Raw genomic sequence first — 14,833 nt, 5'->3', positions numbered from 1 at the left:
AAGTAAAACAAAGGACAACCAACAAATTGTTGTGTTTGAGCAGATTGATTTACATTTTCATTAACTGCGTTCCTGTGTCTTATTTTTACTTTCTATCTGGATTTGCCACTCTCATTTCTCAGAAAATACTCTCACTGTCTACATTGAGATAAACATACCAGATCTTCTGTGCTGAGAAACATGACCCGTGTACACAAGGACTGAGGTGAATTCTGGTGAATGGCCTTAGATTTGTTTACATCCTTTTCATTTCTTCACTTGAACCATGTATAAGTGAACCTTTCAGATTCCCATTGTTAACACTTTAGTGATGAAGACACTTCCCCAAAAGTTGATGTTTCCCATCCAGTGAAGCCCAGAAAAGTGTTTAGTGCTCCCTTGGATAACCCTTGAGTATGACACAGCCCAGCTCTTACTTACACAAAACACCCTTAATTTTTGCTGTTGCTTCCTTTCCATTTCATAGTTTTGTACACAGAATCAAAGGGCGGTAGCAAGAGAGGCGCAGATAAACCAGTTCAAGAACTTGAAGTTCTATGGGAATAATTAGAATAATAAAACATCATTTGTTCTTCCTTTGTCTAGAATTCACTCCAACCCTGTGCCTTTTACCTATGTATCTTTTCAGCAGTCATTTCTTTTTCTCTCGAGGAGTCTTATTGTTTTTCTGACATATACACTTTAGTTCCTCTTTGAGAATGCATCTCATTTCTTCAAAATCAGATTTACCATTTACTTACAGAGACCAAGTATGACTTCAGCTTAATTTTGAATAGAAAAGTCACAGAAATTTGTTGGATGAGGTTCCTTTAGAAAATGGCTGGATATTTACGCTATCATAACCCAAGGCTTAAGTTAGAATCCCAAATTAACTTATAGTTTTCACAAGAGACCTTTGCAGTAGGTTCCAACCTCCTGCTCTGTGTTACAGAGCAAGGCTTAGAAAAAAACTAAAAGAACTAAAGAGAGAAATGGGGGACCCAGGACAAACAATGCTGGTGCAAGGAGCAAAGGCACTGGTCGATTGGGGTAAAGGCGAGCTAGGTGCAAGGACGGGACTACGTGCAAGGATGTGCAGTTGTGCAGTTTCTATGGAAACTAATGCAGGCAAGCCCTGTAAAGGAAAAAGACAAAGCACTCTCAAATTAGGAACAGAACAGACAAAATACATGGTTGTGATTAGAACACTGTCTTTCTAGTTAAGAAGGTTTTAGTTGTGAGAATGGAATTGGGATGCGAGCTACTCTGACCTCGGCATGTAGACTTCAGCCAGACTCACTACTCAGAACAAGCCCGTTGTGGTATTAGCTCTTCACAGCCTGCTCTTCAGCAGTCAATACTGTAGTCCCCTGTATGATCTAGTTACTGAAAGGCAGAAAACCTCTTGTTAACCGTCTTGAAATAATGACGACTGCTTATAAACTTACTGAGTTTTATAGATGAGATGATAATTATTTTTGAATTTTTATATGTCTCCATTAGAGGAAGTGGGAAAAATTGGGGGGGGTAATTTATTTTTATCAGTAGAGTGATTACACCCTGTTAGATACTAGCAAGCTATTTATTGCGTGCCTATTGCAGGACATCAGCATCTGCCTTAGGGAGTATGGGGCTAACACCCTCACACCCTTTCTCTCTGTGTCCTCCTCAAGAAGTCTTGGCTCCCAGCCCATTGGTCTCTACCCATATCCAACTCCCATAGGGCTTTGTGGGCTCTCACCTCATCCCATCTTCTACTCCCTAGCCATTCCTCTGTGTGGTCATTGCCTCAGATCCCCACATCTGCTGTCTCTCTTCTGCAAAGATACTTGTATTCACTGAAACCTGGCTTGTCTTCAGAACTCTGCCTCCTCAGAAGTCTGCCTAACAAGTGGCTGGCTGGTTTCACTCCCACACACCTGAACCACTAAGTTTCAGAGTAGAAGTGCCTACTTCCTTCCTCCTTCTGCCTTGAATCCAGTCCTCCCCCTCCCTAGATTTCCCTGTGAATCTCATGCCATTGGCCATGCAGCCCTCTCGCCTTCCTGTTTATAGGCACTAGCAGGCACTTTCAGACTCTTAGTTCTTCTCACTTCCTACTGATGGTCTGGTTCATCAGCATTCTCTCCAACACTACTCCTGCCTTATTCACGATAATTTTGTGGCTAGGTGATTGGTACTTCCAAAGCCCACACTGAAGTTATAGCCCTTTGAGGTCTCAGCTTTATGGAGGAGAGTCTCATACTCAGTCTTGAGTAGACACTGAGCTTGGCCTCTTTTCTCAGAACGAGGAAGCCATGAATCCAAACCTTAAATTCACAAAGTCTGACAAATAAGCTCAAGGCAAAAACTGGTTTAGTCCTAGGTTTAGTCCTTTCTGCATTTCTCCTTTACCAAGCTCCTGGCCTGAGTATTTTTTTTATTAATATATTTAACACATTATCTAACAAGTTGTATTCTTGTCAGAAAGTAAATATGAGAATCTATCCTACTATACTACTAAAAACGTTTCTTTATATTTTTGCTTCTTTTTTTCTAACCTCCAGTTTTCTTGGAACTGTTGGCTTGATTCTATAACTGAATTTTGTCTTGGGTTGTCTCTTTGTCCATTGTTTTTTATTCTTTAAAATCTCCTCTGTTTTACTGTCTATAGTTTTATCTTTAAATTTCAACAATCATTATCTCCATATTAGTTTTTTATTTTATTAATGAAATATGCTCTCTCTCTGGTATGATGACCTCTTAAGTTGCTCTGATGGCACTAGTTAGAATTTTGTGTGTTCCTTTCTCATTTCTGAATTGTCTGTACTATTTGTTTATGATAGACTTTTCTATGCTTTTGGTTTTTATTGGTTGAGTAGCATTCCTTTTTGTTCGTATATACACGTGAAGATTACATTAATTAAGCAGCTAGTACAGATTCTGTGTTGGCTTTTTGTGCTCATCTCATGGGAGCCAGGAAGCAGAGAGAGCATGCACTAGTGGGCTTCCTCCTTCTCCTGGTTTCATTCCATCTGGTCCCTCACCCTGTCAGGGGGGCGGTGCCATCCATCCACATTCAGGGCAGGTCTCCCCTCTCAGTTTGCTGTCCACAGGCCAATTGTCTCCAGAAACACACCAGACACACCCAGAAGTGCGCTTTGCTAGTTTCCTAGATGTCTCTCAGTCTGATTGAGTGGACAGTCAAGATTAACCTTAACGTTGCTTTGCATTTCGGTAAAAACGTTATCTCAAAAGAGCTCTCCCTTCACTGGGAGGCTGGCTGAGAGTTGCGCAGGGAGGCTGTGTCAACTGTGGCCTCTGCATGTGCACAAGCAGAGCCCTCCACATGACAAAATGATGTCCGCTTGGGGTGATAATAGGTTAATTTCTCTGAAAGACAAACTGCGTTAGAAAGTTAACCAGGAAGGTACCTGTGGGGTAGTGAGTGGCAAAGGGCACCTGCATGGCTGTTTTGGTGACATGAACTCAATGAATTACCCAGATGGCTGACCCTTCTCACTTTTCTCCATAGCTGCCAAGTTGGAGCTTAGGTCTTATTGAGATTCTTCCAGAAAGACTGGGGACTTCCTCTGCTCTGTCGTCTCATGGGCTAGCTCTAGATTTTTGCTTTCTTCTGCACTGTTTTGACCCCTCTGCTTTTCTTCTTCAGGATATCGACAACCTTCTCCTGTTCAAAAACTGTTGTGAGTTAATTCTTCATCTCTACTTTCAGTGGAATTTGGCTAAGACAGAACAGGAAATACATGTATTCATTCTACTGTCTCATATTAGACCTTAAACAAAAGGTTTTTTTCCATTTTGGAAAAGGAAAAATACTACTTTTTCTCTGCCTTCTTCACAGTTTTCCCCTACTTGACACAGGGTGTGTTGGTGGTGGTTGAATGTGAGTCCACGGGCCCCGAATAACAAGACGGAGCATGATGGAATGGAGGAGGAAAGGACATCCTCTGGAGATGAGAGGCTTTGGGAAGAGTGGACTCACGGCACTTTCCATGTCTGCTGCCACTGCCCTGGTCCACAGTGCTGCCATGCTCCTCCGGACTATTGTAATAGTCTCCCGTGGTACTGCTCCTACTGTGAACGCTCTCTAGTCATCACTGCATGTTAGAAACAGTTGTCCCTTTAACATGTGAATCGTCCCCTGCTCAGCTTCCTGTTAGGACAGACATAGCTCCCTAACATACTCTTCAAGGCCCCACAGGGCCTGGCCCGTGCCCCCTCTCCAGCCTGCCGTGGCACAAGTTCTTCCTGCTCTCTACTCCGCTAGGGCAGGAGTTGGGTGATGAGACTGTCTGTGGCCAGTTAGGGACCTGGCCATGCAGCAGGAAGTGAGCAATGGGTTAGGGAGCAAGGGAAGCTTCATCTGTATTCACAGCTGCTCCCCACGGCTCTCCTGAGCTCGGCCTCTGTCAGATGGTGCTGGCACTAGAGTCCCACAGCAGCAACGTCCCTCCTTCGAGCTGCGCCTGAGGGGATCTAGGTTGCACACTGCTTTGAACCATCCTGAGCATCCCCTTCCCCGCCATCTGTGGAAAAAGGGTCTTCCACAAAACTGGTCCCTGGTGCCAAAAAGGTTGGTGATTACTGCTCTGGAAGACCTCACGGCTAGTGCTGTGCCCTGCTCCAGACCCTGGGAGCAGCAATGGGACAGGCAAGGCTGTTGCTCTCCAGGGCCTTGAGACCAGAAATTTCACGTCTGTCTCACTAGGCGTCTCTGGTGCCCAGCCAGGATGTTTACACAAGCAGGTTTTGTTCCTGGGACCCCAGTCCTCTCCCTTTTACCTGGGTCACTGTTTCTCACCCTTCCGATCGCAGCTCATGTTAATTTCTCAGGAAAGGCATTCTTCATTCTAGGCACTCATTCATCACGCCCCACTCCTTCCATAAGGTGGAGTTTTACATTTGTTTCATTGTCTCTTCCCCACTTAAAAATACCTATGTGACAATGGGAACCGTGTCTGTTTTTATTTCTTCTAATGATACAATAATATCTCCAGGGGCAAATACCATGGGGCATTGAGTATTAATATTTGTTGGCTAGAATCATTGAGAGAATAAATGACATTGTCTGTGTGTGTGTGTGTGTGTGTGTGTGTGTGTGTGTGCACGCGCATGTACATATTCAGTGATACTTACTGGGATGCCTGCCAGGCCTGTGAAGCCCATGAGCTGCCCCTCTTTTCCTGACACATGTTCTGCATTGATAGGGGCAGGTTCTGGGCACCAGATTTGTACTGTGACACTATCATCTCAGACAGGGACACCTTGACCAGAGCTGACCTTTGCCTCAAAGATCAGACCCTGAGATTTTTCTTAAGAACAAGACAGAGACTGGGAATGGGAAATGGAATCATTTTACTGATGGCAAGGCGGAGAAAACAAACAGAAACTCTTGTGGCCAACGTCTCTGGAGCACCCTGAATACCACCTTTTCTAAATTCTGAGTTCTAGAGTTCCTTACTTGGAGTCCATGAACTTTTCCAGTATTCTACCGATTTTTCTTTTCCTAAGCTAGTGAAACTTGGTTTTTATGACTTGCAACCAACAAACCTCATCTTAGTATTGCTATTGTAACATTCCAAGTTAGAAATGGGAGCCACAACTAAGATAACGGCAATAGTAATAGAGAAGTGATGAGTTTGAAGAAAGAAATAATATTGTTACAAGTTGGTGTCCAATTGGGCAGGATTCAATATTTTTATGTCTGCAAGGAAACAGACAAGTTTTACTATGCTTGTGGGACAGGAAACCAGGAGGTAGACCAGGTGCCTGAACATTCATGGTGTCCAATCAAGTAGATGAAACATTCAAAAACAATTTCACTAGACTTCTTTTTACTTCGTTAGTGCATAGTAGGTTGAGTAAGGTTTCCCCTTACTTTATTAAACTGGTAGCTACCTCTAAAAGTGAGCTTATTCTGATATCTGTCTGTGAGAAAACAGTTTCTGTAGAAGCAAAGGCTTTCATGGTAGACTTCTCTTTGTCTGCAGAATCACTGTTCCAGCCTCTGAAGGCCAAGGGTCGAGCCTTCTAGGGTTAAGTGAAGGTGCTGCAGGACTCTCACAGGGGCAGCCTGAGTCCCAGGCCTGATGTAGCCACGCCTAAACCAAGTAACATGCATTCGCCCTCTCCCCTTGGACCACCCCCTTTGCTCATAGATGCTTCCCGGACCAGAACCATTTAGGTTCAGGGTTTTTTTTAGTGCCTTTTAGTCAATCGTCAAATGCATATTTGGACCTCTCTAGGACCTCTCTAGGACCACTGAGGCAGAGTAGAGTAGGGCTGGCCCCATGATCTCCTGAGCTGTGAGGTTGCATGCTCATGGAGCAAGGCTCCATGGAAGGAACTTCACATTTTTTCACACACACCAGGAGACCTGGCATGCCTTTCTCTCTTTGGTTCTTTTGGAACATAGTTTCCAAGACCCAGCCATCTCTGTGCTCCTGCTGACAACAATGGTAATGACTGCAATGTTCTGTATTGATTTACTTCTAGTCTCTCCTTCTACATTGTAAACTCCTTGAAGCCTGACATTGTAACATTTCATCTCTGTCTCCCATCAACTAACACGTGCAAATATTCAGCATTTATTCTGGCTTACTTTTTCAGTTGCTAGGGCATGAGTCCCAGAAGGGGAGGGCTGGAGAGCGAAAGCAGAGCTATAGGAATAGGAAGAACATATATGTGTGGACACATACATCTATAATTGGGCATCAGTACATTTTGTTTCATTCTTGAAGCAAGTTCATAAAGAAACAATGATTAAGGACTTTTCTGTTCCCTTCATTTCCCTTTGTTTTTCCCTTGTTGAGCACAGGGAGGCTGAGATAATTATAGTTTCTGTGCCCGGCCGAAGCTGAGAGGACCTGGTCCCTCTTTGGGTCGTTCTTGACTGACAGAGGGCCTCGAGTTTGCTCCTGTTAAGGTCCAGGGGTGTGACAGGCAGACCAGCCCTCCACCTGCTTGTGCTGAGGTGCATCTCATTGCTGCTTGGCAGCAGCTGCATGGTGTGGGCCGTGGAGATGCAGCCTCATTCGTTCTGTTTCTCATGGACTGAGGCCTCCACGGCCCACGTGACTCTTCTCTTTGCAGCACAGGCAGCTGCAGTGGCCTCTGTCAACCCAGAGTCCTCTGTCTCAGATGGCTGCTGCTCACCAGCTGATAGGTGATTATCTGCTCTGTTCCTGAGGGCCGCTGCCTATGTAGAATCCAGTAAAGTCCTTGTAAATGAGTTTGCTAGAATAAAACCTGCTCCCAATATGCTCAAACCCATGGCTGTTTTTCTTTCTTTGTGGATTTCTAAAAGCCAAATTTAATAAATTAATTAATGCATGCCAGATAAAAATACAAAATTACAACTAAAAACCAAATAATTTAACAGAAAATGCTCTGTGCTGTACATTTTATTGGTAGGATAACTTGTTAAAGTAACAATCTGAAAGCACATTTTGCTTTTGCTGGAAAGAAAGTACTGTTAGAGAAGAGCTTGAGACAAACTGGAAATCGTTTGTGAAAAGTCAGCATATGGCATTGCCCGTGGCAACGCAACAACCAGGGGTGCAGTTTATCCATGTGCATGTGTTTGTACAAGCAGCAGAAACCAATGGCATGGACCCCAAAAGCAAAGTCACAGCAGGTTTACCCCCGTGAAACACGCTGGATCACAACCACAGACCACCCAGGATGGAGGCGGAGCAGGTGCAGGTCTCCGTTTGTTGCAAAACCCATGGCTGTTTTTGCAGAAACACCTGCTCCCAGTTGATATTTTACTTAAAGCAAAACAACAACACCCCCCCCCCCCCTTTACATGGAGAGCCACTCTGGAAGTTAACAGCGACAGCCACAGAGTATTGGTGACTTACCGCTTGAGTCACCAGCAGCAGTTCATTAGCGGGCAACTCAACAGCAAAGGAAGGAAGGGTGACCCCAGGGCAGAAGAGGGCTAGGGAGGGGAGAGAGAGGGCAGCTCACTGTTGCAAGGACCTCCTGGCATTTGGATCGTTACAACCCTGTCCATAAGTTATCACTAATCCAGCTTTCCAAATGGAGAAAAGATGCACAGGATCCATTAAAAAGAAGAGACAATATGTTATTGAGGTGTAGAGAATTTTGTCATTAATCTAGGAAGTGTCAAACTGGTTTCAGAAGTTTGGAGTAGCTGCCTTAGATTCAGGGTGCGGAGAAGGCAAAAAACTTTGGCTATAACTTTTCAGGTTCCTCCATTTTTCAGTGCCCTTTATTAAATATTGCTATAATTACTAGATTGATTATATCAATGGCTTGAGGTCCCCCTGCATTGAATCTACTAAAAGACTAAATACTTTCTTAAAATAAATTACTATTTATTGTAATCATTATGACAGGAGCAGAGGTGAAATCTCTCAATTTTAGCATTTAATTTTTCCCCAATTCCTAACTTCCTTCCATCCTTTCCAAAGAATGAAGTAAAGGGATGTTTTGTCTTTATAAATTTAACAAGCACATCCATGTAAAACAAAACCCATAAATTTTTCTCTACATTGTGACTGCTAAGTAATAATTGGAGCCATCTGTTCATCCCTGATCATAAACCAACCCCACCTCAGCCAGCTGTGGAGATACATTTCGAGGGATGGTTTTTCCACTAGAATATCTCTATAGTAGAGAGTGAGTATGAACCTTACTCAAAAATTGAAATAAAATAAACAATAAAAAACCTATTATTTGCTATCATAAGCTCCATAATCCTAAAGCAGACATATAAGGAAATAGAGAGAAGGCAGAAGATTTAGTGACAAGATTCCCTTTTGATTAGCTAAAATATGAATTGGAGGAAAGTCTTCAATTCTCTCCTTTTTTTCAAGTTAATGATATGTAAGTTTCCCACGACAAAATACCTGAAATAGACAACTTATTAGGAGGAAAGACTTATTTTACTTCATGGTTTCAGTCCATGGTCACTTGGCCCTGTGGTGGCACAGCACATCATGGCAGGAGCTCATGTGTTAGGGACCAGCCATGAGATGTGTAGACTGGTGAGGGCCAGGAAACAGGCTCCACAGTCCAAGGTCGATGTAAACTCGCCTCAGGAACAGAGAGGTATGCAAAAGCCCATAGACTTCCTCGCTATGTGGGAAAGCCATAATCATAGCACTCCTAAGGTGAGATAATGTCTACTGGGGACGTTAAAAAATGCAGGCATCAAGGTATGGGGAAGAACCTTGACTTGTTCCCTTTGAGATGCTAAACTTGGTCCCTATCTTACTACTCTAATCTTACTGCAGTCGTTGTTCCTAGAATAGTATACTATCCCTTCCTCTGTGCTTCTGGTTGATTAATAAAAGTGGATCCACTGTGGAGTTCATTGAAGCCTGTCCACTAGAGGCAGATTCCTCCTGGTCCCCTCTTGCATACTGAATATTGTCTCTGTCTCTTTCTTTTATTCCCTGTTGTCCTCCCTACAGGTATTTGGGGGTCTTAGCAGCTCCCAACACTCATGACAGAGGCTTATCCACCTCATGGCCACCAAGAGGCAGAGGGGGTGGGACACACCCTGGTTCCAATATTCCCTGCAATGCCATGGCCTCACTGACCTAATTTCTTCCCAATAGACCCTACCTCTCTTTCACCACCCCCCAGCAGTGCCACAGGCTGGTGACCAAGGTTTTAACATATGAACCTTCAGGGCACATTTGAAATCCAAACTATAGCAGTATCATTGAATTTTATCAGAATTCACAAAGTTCCTGTGTTTAAATAAATTGAAATTTCTCTTGAAAATCATCGTCTTGCCAACCGCAGTAAGCTTTTAATTACTTTCCCACAGCTGGAAGCTTCAGTTCTGACACTTTAATCGGGACTACAAGCATTTTTTCCCAAAGTGGAAACAGAATTCCAGCAGAGAGGAGCCTGTTTAACACACTTGAGTCTGTAGTTTGTATTTATTCATGCACTTGCTCAAGGAAAAGACCAGCCCTGGGGGAGGATAACCCTCCATTCGGAACTTTTTATGTTCCCTTACTGCTTGTTTCTTGAGGTGTTGGAAAGTCTTTAACAGCCTGAGGGAGAAAAAGTCACTTTTCCTTCATGGTGTGTCCCACATTGTCTTAGCTCAGGCTGCTATTAAAATACTGTAGAAAAATGCCAAAATTAAACCCATTATTCTGGAAAATTAATCTGCACTAATAATAAAAGTAAATGTATTGAAGGAAAAAGAAGCAAACAAAATACCACAGATGAAGTGCCCTGTAAGCAAGGGAAGGCTCCTTCTCACAGCTCTGGAGGCTGGAGGTTGAGATCAGCGCCCACAGGGTCAGGCCCGGTGAGGGTTCTCTTCTGGGGTGTGGACTGCTGACTTCCAGTTGCGCTTCCTTTAGCAGAGGCTGAGGGATCTCTCTGGGGGCTCTGTATGAGGACACGAATCCTGTTCGTGAGCACTTCAGCTTCATGAAGTAAACTCCTCCCTGGGGCTGCATTTCCTAATACCATCTCAGCGGGTAGTCACAGGTCTCTACTTATGAGATTTGGGGGATGCAAACAGTGATTAGTTTGCACCAGTGATTAATTCTCATGGTGTAAATAGAACCAGTCACCATAATGCACGTGACCATATTAGCAATTCCAGTGAAGCCAAAGCCTGCCTTCTGCATCACTTCACTCTGTCTGTCTGAGCAAGGACACACCTGGGGAAGGAGTTCCACATAGGTACCAGATAATCATTCCAGCTGAACTGCTCATCTCCCCTTGCTCTCTTTTCTCCTCAACTGTCCTGCCTATCCCTCTGGGTCGATTCCAGTCACCATGGAGGCTGAGACTGTGGCCTCAGGCACCAGCCTGCTGTCCTTATTAACAGGCAACCCATGGGAGATGCCTCTGCCTAAGACCTTTATGTCTCGTGGAGGAGAACACAATCCCCTCTACAAGAGCTCACATGGGACAGAGAATCTGCATCCAAGCCCAGTCCATACAGGCAGCAGCACAGAATAAAAAGGAGATTGACCTGAGGTGAATATTCACTATGTCCCAAGCATTGCGTTTTTTTCTCTCTCATTTGAATCTCACCATCACCTGTGAGGCAAGTGTTATTTTTGTCCTCGTGTTACAGATGACAGAATTAAGGTTCAGAGAGGTTAAGTGATCTGCTCAGGGCCACAAAGCTAATAAATAGCAGTGCCAGCATCTGAGGCCAGACAGTCTGACTCCAGCTGCTCCTCAGGCTGCTGGCTTATGAAAGGAATGAAAACACGGGCACACAGATCTGACCTCTCATGGAAGGAGCCTGGATTTCCAAGCTGTCGCAAACTCTGTCCTTTCAAGTGCTGGCTCCCATGAAACCCTAATACTCACAAAGCACACTAGGTCAGATTTGTGTTCACTGGCCATGACGTCCACGGGAAGGAAGTTCATAGAACACCATGTCTCTAGGCAAAAACGACAAGAGGAGGAACCCCCAGCTTCCAGAATTAATATCTAGGATTTGTTGTTTAATCACCAACACTGAGCAGGTAATTCAAATGATGATAACATGGTAAGCAGAATTCCTTTACTTTTATACATAAAAAATCAGGCAAGAAGCATCTGGAGAGTCTCATATATGCAGGGCATGATGGTGCACACCTGTAACCCCAGCACTCCAGGAGGCCCAGGCAGGAAGTGTACAAGTTCCAGCCTAGCCTGGGCAACTCGGTGAGACCCTATCTCAAAGTAAAGGTAACGAAGGGCTGGGTATGTAGCTCAGCGTGAAGGCCCTGGGTTCAATCCCTAATGCAGGGGAAAAACAAGAAATAAGAAAAGAAAAAAGAAACCAAACTAAAACAAAACCTCACGTACGTTGGCATAATACATTTTACAAGAAAAACAAAGGTGGATAAGGACACACTAGGACAAGCCTGTCACAAGCTTGGCAGGATTTCTGTTGAATGGCACTCAGCAGTAGAACTAACCACATTTTTGATCACCCTGCATAAAGACAGAAAGGAGGATTCCCTGCAATGCTTCAGAAAGTGGCAAGAATGATGGGACAAGTGTCTTCAAAGTGAGGGGAAGTATTTCTCAGGGGGATTAATGGCAATATGTCCTACTGAAATAAATTTATTTAAACACACACCATATTTTGGATCACCCCTTAGATATATACATACATATACCGTGTTTGTGGGCAAATAAATTAAAAGAGCAAGACTGCTTTGCCAGCCCTGTTCATGTAAATTCTGGCAGGGTTGTCTGAGATGGTAAAAATGGAGTTAAATAGAACATTTCTTTGAGTCGAAGTTTAGAGCTAGGTGTAGTTATCTAATTGGAGCGTTCTTTAAGCCAGCTCAAATGGCAAAATTAAAAAACCTAATTCAAAGAAATGGAACATAAGAAGCTCAAGTTAAAGTGAAGCTTAAATCACTTCTCGGTCTTTTGGCTAAGATCAAGTGTAAAGTGAAGCTTAAAAATGTTAAGCTCTAATTGAGTTGGAGGTGATCAGAGAGTTAGTTTAGAGGACACTATTGAAAGACCTTTAGTGATTGCATACGAGGTTGTAACAAAGGGGGAGGCTGTTCTTATGCCTACATAGGGCAGATTTCTCACCTATTGCAAGTTTTATGGCTGAGGTACCTATAATGAGAGACAAATTAGCAAGAGAAAAATGTATGAATTTATTTTTAATTAAAGTTCTATGGGAGTTTTCGGAAATGACCCCCCTAAGTTGTATTTTGATGGACATCACGCAGAAGTCTGATTGGAGAACTGAAGAGTGTGATCTAACGGTGATGATGAGGGGCCTAGCAAGTCTGCTTGTTCGGGTTCTTCTGAGCACCTATGTCCTCAGAGAGGAGGATGTCCCTTCCTTCTGGCTCATAAAGAGAGTGCTTCTAGAATAAGACTCTTACGACTCACTGCAGGGGAAGGTCAGCTTAGCTTTATGGCTCAGCACAAAGAAGTGATGAGGGGAAGCCTTCTGGTTTCTACGATCTGCTTCAGGAGGAAAGGTGGGAAGAGTGTCAGAAAGACTTTTCCTGCGTCTCCTGTTTCTTCAAATGTCAAGGTGCCGTATTTGGGGACGGCGAGTCCTGAACTCTGTCATAAACTCGCGTGAATTTTCTTACTGTGATAATTGTAGAGGAAATTTACTGATTTTAATCATCACAGCTTTTACAGATGGGCAAATGTTTGGATTGTCATCTAAACAATTGTGGCATCATAGAATTTGTGAAAAATAAATTATGAAAAAGTTACTATTATCAAAACAAAATGTGTTGGTATGAGAGACATGAAGCTATCTCCCAGACACCAGGTCATCGGGGAAGGTCTCAGCAAGGTGGGGGCAGAGGGTCCAGGCCCAGGTGGGATGAAGAGGCAGTGCAGGAAATTCTGGGGCAGCAAGGCTAAAGGCCCACATGGTGCTGGACCTGGGGAAGAGTTGTCACAGAGGAGGTGGAAGGCATATATGAGGGAGACTAGATGAAGCCAGAAAGCCTGGAATGGTTAGACAGGGTGCCAAAGCATTACCATACATATTAACTTATCAAAAAGTGCTGTTTGCACTATGTATTCACTGGTTGACTTTAGAAGATGACTCAGCATAGAGCCTCAGTTTTCCCATCTTTAAAGTGGAAGTGATAGATGAATACATGAAAGCATCTGGCTTGAGGTAACCCTGCGTAAGTGTTAGTGGAATTAATTACTGTGCCTAAGGGCCCTTCCAGGTTATAATCTCTGGCCATCATCTACCTACATTACGCTTCGGAGCCGGGGATCCACCCCTTCATCCTCATCTGAGGAAGCCGAGGGGCGTTAGTGGATGTGGCCAGCAGCACACCAGCCACGGGGGAAGACCCACTGACAGCACGGCGCACATTCTTCCTGTAGGCCAGCACTAAAGGCCACAGAGAGCCCTGCTGGGGCCTCGTGTTGGAGGGGAGGAGTGGGGAGGGTCGTAGAGATGGGAGGGTAAGATGACTTTTCCCGTCTGTTGCGAGGTAGGCGCACAGCAGGCGCTACTGACCGCGAGGAGGAGTCCGGGAGTTCAGCGACGGCGAGTGTTTCAGGCGCAACTTGAAACTTACGTATGCTTGGTATCAACACTGCAAAAATAAGATTTCTTGAGCTCTCACTGGGTGCCAAGAGCCACAACGAGTGCTCTACATACATTTCATTTAATTCACCCAAAAAACTCCTCGGAACTTGACTGTTTTAACCCTGGAGAACAGAGTCCAGGAGGCAGGCTGCGTGCTCCGCCTCTCCCGGCTGCCCAGCGGTGGGACTGGGATTTGAGCCCGGGAATCCATACCTCTAGAGTTAGTGCTCTTATCACTCATGAGATGCTGCTTCCCAAGTCAGAGAGGGACTGGAAGTTCTCCGGAGGCCCAGGGAATAATGTGAACAAACGCAGGCATTTGCAGCAAAGTCTCTTCATTTGGCAATTGTGCTGGTTCTGCCTAAGCAGTGGTACTGGAATTAGCTTGTCATCTTTCCCCTTGTTGTCCTTCCCTCCTCCCACATCTGCTAAACAGTATCTCTCTTCTCCAGAATGACAATGATTTTAAGGGCACATCAGACCTTTCGGGGATGCCTGGGTCTGAAGAGCATCTCAGCTAACTCTATTCTGTCTCTTTGTTGATATTTATAGGTTAACCTGTTGAATTCCAATGCTTTCATATTTTTAACCTGGCCATCCGTCTTAGGCCTGCTTTTAGCAGCTTAGGAAAAAAGCCCTTGAAATACAAGGGCTCCCAAACTTGCACCCCACAGGGCCTGAACCACACGCTCACCACAGTGAAAACACACAGCAGCGTACACGTAGCCCAGGTGTGCACCGCATGTACTGTGTCTGAGTCGGATCCCCAGCTGCCAAGGCAAGCTGCTTCCCTGGCACAGGCCATGA

This window comes from Heterocephalus glaber, unplaced genomic scaffold, assembly GCF_053883595.1.
Source record: "Heterocephalus glaber isolate CG9 unplaced genomic scaffold, H.glaber_assembly_v1.0 deba00000768, whole genome shotgun sequence".
NCBI classification, from domain to species: Eukaryota; Metazoa; Chordata; class Mammalia; order Rodentia; family Bathyergidae; genus Heterocephalus; species Heterocephalus glaber.
This window is presented reverse-complemented; position numbering follows the sequence as displayed.